Below are 6,606 nucleotides of genomic sequence, written 5' to 3'. Positions count from 1 at the left end.
TTAAATTAAAAAAAAAAACAAAAAAAAACCCAACTTAAAAAAAAACCATTATGTGTGTATGGCTTTTTTCCCCCGTTTTGCTGTGTGAAATCTTTCAAGTTGCATTTATAAGCTGATTGGTACACACTTCCCTTCCTCCCTACCCCACCTCCCAGCACCGTGTATGCGTGATAGTGCAGATGAATGTGGGTAAGTGTGGTTGTGTCTGAGTTTTGGAACATGAGAGCCAGAGAAGGGAAAAGAGGTATCCTCCTAGGCCTCTTTTGCCTAACCCAGTGTGATAAGCACTTTTACCCTGCTGACAGTCAAGTGTGTGGTTGTTGATTTCCTAGGGTTCAGGGAAGCTGGAAGTAATTGTTCATGGTGGCAAATGGAGAGGAGTGAAGGAGACAAGGTGTTTCAAGAGCTGGGAGAAGGAGCTCAAGATTTCTCTGCATGAAACTGGGATGCTCACGGAGATGGGCATGAGGGAAGAGGTAGTCATGGTGGTGGTGAGAAATGGAGGTATAAGCCCCAGATCAAGATACAAGTGGACCAAAAACCTGGGGGGCAGTTAATGAAAGAGTATTGTCTACTTATCTCAGGAATACTTGCCCCAGAGATTTGGGTGAAGAAGTGACACTGAGAAAAGTCAACACTGGGGTTTGAGCTAGTCTTAAAAACCCTATAAACCTGTCTACATCCACTGGCTGGGTTGTGTGTTCAGTCTGGCATGATGGATCTTTTCAAAGACTCTGGGCCAGTAAGCTCCCAACCTTAAATAAGAGTTGGGTGAGTCTAGAATGGAGTCCTGGTGTCACAGTGGTTAAAAGCACTTAGCAGTTAGCCAAAAGGTTGGAAGTTTGAACCCACCAGCTACTATGTGGGAGGAAGATGTGGCATTCTGCTTCTGTAAATCTTTACAATATTCAGAACTCTATGAGACAGTTCTACTTTGTCCTATAGGGTTGCTATGAGTCCGAATTGACTTGACAGAAGTGCATTCTGGTCTTTTTTGGAACCTAGAATCTAGAAAAAATGATGCAGTTTAACGATTCTGCCTGACATCCTTCACATTGGCCTCTTGTTGTTAAGTACCCTGGACTCCTTCCGAGTCATAGTGACCCTGCACAGGGTTTCTGAGGCTGTAAATCTTTACGGGAGCAGAACACCTCATCTTTCTCCCGTGGAACTGCTGGTAGTTTTGAACTGCTGACCTTGAGGTTGGCAGCCCAGAGCTCCTTTAAATCCCAGAAGAATGTCCTGAGGCCAAAGCAGAAAACCTGACACCTGGAGCAAATAGGGAGGTTGTATTTAAGAAGAATGGTTTTGATCCTTTGTTGTTGTTAGGTACCATCAGAGTTGGTTCTGACTCTTAGTGACTTTGTATAGAGTTTCTGAGGCTGTAATCTTCATGGGAGTTGAAAGCCTCATCTTTCTCCCACAGAGCAGCTGGTTGGCTCAAACCGCCAACCTTGTTGTTAACAATCCAGTGCTTACCCTACAGTACCTACCAGGGCTCATTTGACTGTTATGGTTTTAATTTAGAGCAAATTGAAACACTCTAAAAATGACACTTTTCTTTTATCACTAATTGTATAGTCCTCTTTATTTTCCTTTTTTGTGTGTCTTCACTTTTCCCTCATTTGTCCTTTCATCTTGAAGAAAGTCTTTCATAACTCCTTCAGACCTCAGTAATCTATTCCTTTTATTCAAATATTTAATAACTCAGGAGATTATCACTTTGAGCAGTATCCTTTTTTCTTTTCCTTATTTGTAGCATTCTTCTCTTTTGTTTGCAAAATACACTTGGTAAAAAATAATAAAGAAAGAAACCAGGAGAGAGTCTTGGCTTCAACAGCAGGCAGGTTTATTAAGTGTAACCTGGGAGGGTACTCTAAGTCACCAAAAGAGACCAAGGGCCTGCCTGATTCTTACAGATTGGGGTATTTAAGACAGTGTGGTCCTGGGTACAATTCTGGCAGAGTTTTCAATGGGCAGGGTTATGGAAATCTTCCTGAAACCTGGCAGTGGGGGTGAGTCTCTAGGTGTAATAAAGACTTAAGATTTCCAGAGACCGGAAGGTAAGTTTTAAGCAAGACTTTATTCAGCGCTACTTGAGAGTAGTTGCAATGCCATTTTGTTGATCAGGAGTAGGGTCCTTGACACTTATTTCAGAAGAGGCTGCCCAAAGAATGTTTCTCTCTTTCCTGTATCAATCTCATACATACTTACCCAAGTGTAAGCCTATGCCTACAGTATAACAATCCAAACCAAACCAATTTCCAGTGAGTGGATTCTTGACTCATGACTATCCACGTGTGTCAGAGCAGAACAGTGTTTCCTAGAGTTTTCAATGGCCAATTTTTCTGGAGTAGGTCACCAGGCCTTTCTTCTGCGGTTCTGCCAACCTTTCTGTTACCAGCCCAAAAGATTAGCTGCTTGTACCACCAAACCATATGAACACTCCAGCGAATTATTCTGCAGCACCACACGAGAACTACAAGGTAGGTCGGTTGAGACTCACACCAGTCATTACATTCTGAGGCTGTCAATCTTTGCAGGAGTAGAAAGTCTCATCTTTCTCTTGTGGAGCCTCTGGTGGAACCTCTGACTAGTATTTATCCTTCAGAGATACCGCGCTGCCTTCATTTCTCCAAGTCCTCCCAACAAAGCTTAACTTTTTTAACCATTTAGAGTTTGGAATAGTCCACTTGACTATAAGGGGAAGAATGTGTGTAATTCACCCTATAAGATTTTGAGTTCTATTATCTTAAATCAGCAGGAAATTAATAACGCTTTTTTAAAAAACAGGTCAGTGTAAGGGGCGGGCTCAAACAAAAACAACAGTACTTGTACTCACTTCCGTTTTCCTTTATCTCTAACCCCCTGCCCACTCGAGGTCACGTGGACCAGCCCGCCTGGCCCAACCCGCCCCACACAGGCGGGGCCTGGAGCCGCCTCGTCGGGTGGCGGGAAAGGTCCCTCATCTTCTGAGGACTGCTGCCTCATGCAGGGCTCCTGAGGACCCGCGGGGAGCGGGTGAGTGAGTGTGTGGACATAAGAGCTCTAAGCGACAGCAGGTCAGTATTTCTTCAAAGCTGCAGAAGCACTTTTTTGAGGCGCTGAGTCTCCCTTCCCGCCACGCCATTTAAAGGTAGGGGGCGGGGCGCGCGCTTTAGGTGCGCACGCGCAATCCGTCCTCTGGCCTTGGTTTGATGGGCGCTTCCTCATTCGCTGGGATGGGATGTTAAACATTACCTTCTTTCCCTGTATCACCCTCCGCACGTTACATTACACGCTTGGCTCTCCCCCGGGGTAGGGCTGGAGTAGGAAGGGGCTTGGAGCCTCTAAAATAGAACATAAAATTTCCGGCATTGCCACTTTGAAACTCCCCTTTTTAGTTCAGTCCCGCCTGAAAAAAAACAGGTATGTGGTTTGGTGCTCAGCAGAGGATGGAATCTTTTATCGGGGTTTTTACAGAATGGATTTCTTATTCTCGTTCCTCCCGTCTCGTGAGGACTGCTGGGTTTCTTTACTGTCCCCTCGAGGTCCCACCGGTTACCTCAATTTATGTCATTTTAGATTAAAAATGAAACTCCTCTGGCCACCCCCAGTAGCTTAAATTCTTAGATTCACAGTCTGGTCCCCTTTGACTCTCTCAGCCTCATATTCTAAAGTTCCCTAGCCAGTTTCAACCCCTCTTTATATTGCTTTGTTATTGTTAAGTGTCTTCCAGTCCGCTGGACTCATAGAGAGGTCCTGTTACAGGGTTTCCACTGCCATTTATTTTTAGTAGTTCCCTCTACTTTTTTTTAAAATGTTCTTCCGCCTGCCAGCTAACATCATATACCACCTTCAAAGGCCCCATTCCAATCACACTTCTGAGAGGATCTCCTTGGCCTTTTTAACCTTGTTGGTTAAGTGCCGTCTTGTCAGTTTACATCCATAGCGCTCCTGTATAGGGTTTCCAAGGAATGACTGGTGAACTTGAACCACCAACCTTGCAGTTCACACCAACTTTGCAGTCCATTGAATTAACTCACAGCGCCACACAGGACTCCTTAACCTTGTTAAGTGCCTTTGAGTCGGTTCCAACCCATAATGACCCTGTATAGGGTTTTCTAGGAGCAGCGCATTAACCCACAGGGCCACACCAGGACTCCATCCTAACTTTAAGGTGTGCCTGATCCAAGCCATGGTATTTTTAATAACCTCATATGCATGTGAAAGCTGGACAGTGAATCAGGAAGACTGTAGGAGAATCCATGCTTTTGAGGAGCTCTGGTAGCGTAGTAGTTATGAATCAAGCTGCAAGGTCAGCAGTTCGAAACTACCAGCTGTTCCGCAGGTACAGATGAGGCTTTCTGCTCCCGTAAAGATTTATAGCCCTGGAAACCCTATGCAGGGTCGCTATGAGTCAGAACTGACTCCACGGCACATAACAACAACAAAAACCAGAGCCCTTGCATAATATTACCAGTATAAACTCAGTTACTGTTGAGTTGACTTCAACTCATGATGACCCCAAGTGTGTGACAGTAGAATTGTGCTCCATAGGGTTTTCAATGACTAACATTTCAGAAATAAATCACCAGGCCTTTCTACCGAGGCACCCCTGGGTAGACTTGAGTCTCTACCTTTTAATTGATAGTGTAGTACATTAACTGTTTGCACCAACAGGGACTCCTATAATATAGTACTTTAACCAAAATCCAAACCAAACCAAACCCGTAGCAGTCAAGTTAATTCCAACTCATAGTTAATCTGTAAATTAGAGTAGAACTGCCCTATAGGGTTTCTAAGGCAGTACTATTTATATTGTGGTTTTTATCTGCAGCGCTCTGATTGCTAGTGACACTGAGCATCTTTTCTTTTGTCTGGTGGCCATCTGAATGTCCTCTTTGGATTTTCAATGGCTGAGTTTTTGAACTGCCTTAGTTATCTAATAACTAAGTTATCTAATGGAGTCCTGGTAGGCGCTGTAGGATAAAGCATTTGACTGCAGGGTCGGCTTGAACCACAGGTTAGTGGTTCAAACTCACCTGTCACTTTTTGGAAACCCTATACATGAGTCAGAACTGACCTGATGGCATTTAACACCACCACCACTATATACAGAAGCAGACTGCCACATATTTCTCGTGGAGTGATTGTTAGATTGGAGCTGCTGATCTTTTAGTTAGCAGGTTAGCACTTAACCACTTCACCACTAGGACACTTTCCCATAATGCTATTTTTGTTGTTAGTGCCATTGAGTTGGTTCTGAGTGGTAGCAACCATGTGTAGGGTTTCCAAGGAGCAGCTGGTGGGTTTGAACTGCTGATCAGTCCAGTGCTGATCCTACAGCACTACACCAGAGTCCATAATGCTAGTGGTTCTTAAAATTGGTCCTTGGAACAGAGTTTTTGTTTTGTTTCTGAGAGAAGAGAGCTGATTTTCTATTTTGAATTATCCTTTTTTTTTTTTTGGTTCTTGCATTATTAATTTCAGGTGAATATCATTTCAGCTAAGGAGCTCTGGTAGCATAGTGTTTATGAGTCGGGCTGCTAACCTCAAGGTCAGCAGTTCAAAACTACGAGCTGTTCCATGGGGAAAAGATGAGGGTTTGTGCTCCCGAAAGATTTACAGCCTAGGAAACTCTATTCAGGATTGTTACAAGTTGGAAAGGACTGCATGGCACCCCACCACCACCACCACCATTATTTCATCTGCACTGATTGGTACTTAGTTGAGTGAGAGAAGTAACTAATGGGTTTTCTTTTTGCTTATGGTTACTGTGTAACATTTTGAGGAACTACCAAACTGTTTTCCAAAACAGCGGCACCATTTTACAATTCCACCAGCAATGTATGAGAGGTGTTGTTGTTATGTTTGTATTTTCCAAAAGTATTTAATTTGCCAAAATTTAAAGTTGGCAACCTTATGTTGTTGTTGTTAAGTGCCATCAGGTCAGTTCCGATTCATAGCAACCTGTATAGGGTTTCAAGGAGCAGCTGGTGAGTTTGAACCGCCAATCAGTTGCTGTTAGTTGCTGTCAAATTGATGCTCACGTATAATAGAAGAACAAAACAATGGCTGGCCTTTGTCAGCTTAATGAATGTGTTATTCTACTAAGTGGAAAAAAAAAAGGGAGATCCATGAAATCCAGAAGTTTGGGAACCGCTACATTCCACCTCCATACGATAAGCACTGGACTGTGAACCACAAAGTCTGCAGTTTGAACCTGCCAGCCACTCTGCAGGAGAAAGATGAGGCTAACTGTTCCCGCAAAGATTTAAAAGCCTTAGACCTATACAGGGTCGCTATGAGTTGGAATTGACTCAGCAGCACTTAACAACATTACACCAACCTGTGTCTAAAACAAAACAAAAAGAAACTATTCAGGAATGTATAAATAAAAAGAATTATCTGGCAAGAAATGACTGCTTTCTCTCTTTTGCCTCTATTGTGGGTGAAAGATGAGGCATACGGAAGACAGGGGGATTGTTTTTAAAGTGAAAACCCAGGTTCTTCGAGAAGCATACTGAGATAAGGTTAAGGGGCACCAGAGGTTTAAAGGGTATGCCTATGAAAGATGAAGGAGAAGGAAGCAGCGTTGGGCAGGGAGAAGGTGTATTCCATATT

Source organism: Chrysochloris asiatica, unplaced genomic scaffold (genome assembly GCF_000296735.1).
Source record: "Chrysochloris asiatica unplaced genomic scaffold, ChrAsi1.0 scaffold00033, whole genome shotgun sequence".
Lineage (NCBI taxonomy): Eukaryota > Metazoa > Chordata > Mammalia > Afrosoricida > Chrysochloridae > Chrysochloris > Chrysochloris asiatica.
Note: the sequence above shows the minus strand (reverse complement) of the source record.